Here is a 2,479-nt window from a genome sequence, read left to right on the forward strand (position 1 = left end):
GAGAGAGGAGCTCAACACAAGTACTGGAGCAAGAAGAATAACAAACAAAAAACAAAACAAAAAAAAAATAAAAAAATATCCGAAGCACCCATTATGGCCATAACACCTCAATGTTATTTTTGGCATTGTCATCAACAACAAAAAGGGTCCGTACCTAACCACTCAATGTAGCTCTGAAAGGACATGTTGATAATTTTCTCTACTTCTTTTTCTTTATTCTGAAAGATCATTCGGTTTTGTTCCAACCATATGTTCCACACAATGGCACAAAAGCACTCCTCCTTTCTATTTGATACCTCAGTCCAACTTTGGAAATGCTCATTGACCGTACCCGGATAAGTCCACAGCATACCAACATATGATATACAGGCACACCATACCTGCCAAGAAAAACTACATCCAAGAAACAAGTGGTGACAATTTTCATCACCTCTGTTACATAAAACACATAAAGTATCTTCTTGGTTGATAACCCTGAATCGGCTTAGTCTCTCCTTCGTATTGACCCTACCAGTCAAAACAAACCAAACAAACAACTCCACTCTAGGTGGGACAAGCCCTTTTCAAATAGATCTAGTAAAGCTGTAACTTGATATATCTTCCGGCGTCATTTTCACCTGCAACACCTGCACAAATGAGTTAGTAGAAAAAAGACCTTGTTTATCATATTTCCACATAACTCTATCCTCTCTGCCATATGCAAGTTTGACTAGCCTCAAAATATGGTGAAGCTAGTTCACTAGTTACAATTCCCATTAGAATAGTTCCCGCCTCCATTGGAAGTTCCATATCCAGACTAACCCATCCCAGAACCCACAATCCCCTATCACAAAATATTTTTTTATTTGAAACAGAGAAGAGTCTTGGAAAACGATCTTTGTAGGACCCTTCAAGAATCCAGACATCCTCCCAGAACCGAGTTCGTCTCCCATCACCCACCTCCATAGACAACCTAGTAATCATCTTCTGCCTAACTTCTTGATTCTTGAACTGTAATTGGCAAATATCCTTCCACGGACCCCCCTCCCCCGTTCAGGAAATTTTTGAGAGGATAGAAGCTCATTTGGATTCAAGTTATTACAGGAGCAAACCACCTTCTTCCACAATGGACACTCCTCCTTCGAGAACCACCACCACCACTTAAACAAAAAGGCTCTGTTGCGAACCACAGCATCCCCAACTCCTAGCCCGCCTAGTCTTTTAGGAGTCTGGACCACTTTCTACTTAACCAATGCCATACCATTTCTCCCATCCTCCTTACTCGATAGAAATCTTCAACAGCTTTTGACATCTTGTATAGACTCAAATAATACACCGGGAGACTATTTAGCACAGATTTTGATAAGCACCAACTTGCCGGATTTATTTAGCGCATTAGCTTTCCAGAGGCTCAGCTTTTCCTCCACCTTGTCTATTATTGGCTTCCACGTCTTAACCAACCTTGGGTTTGTACCTAATGAGATGCCTAGATATTTAACTGGAAGAGTGTCTTGCTTGCAGCCTAACACACTACACATATGTTGTACCCACTGATCATCACAGTTAATGGGAATCAAACTCGATTTATCAAAATTAATGCTTAAGTCTGACATCAACTCAAAGCAACGAAACAACCTCTTATAATTCTTGATGGTCTCTTCCTCAGGAGGGCAGAATAACATAGTATCATCAGCAAAGTGGAGGTGCGACAACTCAATATGATCTCTCCCAACTAACAATCGTGATATGCTACTGTTCCTAACAGTCTCTCCAAGCATTCTATGTAGGACATCAACAACGAAAACAAACAAGAATGGAGACAGAGGATCACCTTGTCATAGGCCCCTTTCCATCTTGAATGACTTAGAAGGCGAGCCGTTTATCAAAACTGACATGGAGCACGAACTCACACATTCCATAATCCATCCCCTCCATCTTCATCTAAACCCTATCTTCTGCAATACTAGGTCTACAAAACTCCACTTTACTCTGTCATAAGCCTTATGGAAGTCTAACTTTATTATTGTTGCTTCCTTCTTCCTCAATTTGATCCACGAACCATTTTGCACGCGATAAGGGCCCATCATGATTCTTCTGACCCTTAACAAATGCACTCTGCGTCTCGCCTACTAGTCCTAGCATAACTACTCTCATCCTCCTAACTAACATCTTCGAGATTACCTTAATTGACTCAATTAGTATCTTAAAATTTTCAGTCGTGACTCAAGTTATTTTTTCCATCCATTTCTATCATCGAAAAAATAATATGGCATGTTTAGTTGACACATGATTCAATCTCTCACCGTTTTGAAGCACACCGCTCCTACACTCCAATCTCTCTCACTCTCAGTTTCTCACAAAACACAAACTGCTGGGAGATCAGTACTCACCCTAACCCAGACACCACTACACCATCGGAGCTACGTCAATAGCTCAACCCACCTCCGATCCGTTCATCGCCAATGCACACTCTCCACCGTTGTCGCCGCGCCTCTCGCCG

Source organism: Arachis ipaensis, chromosome B05, assembly GCF_000816755.2.
Source record: "Arachis ipaensis cultivar K30076 chromosome B05, Araip1.1, whole genome shotgun sequence".
NCBI classification, from domain to species: Eukaryota; Viridiplantae; Streptophyta; class Magnoliopsida; order Fabales; family Fabaceae; genus Arachis; species Arachis ipaensis.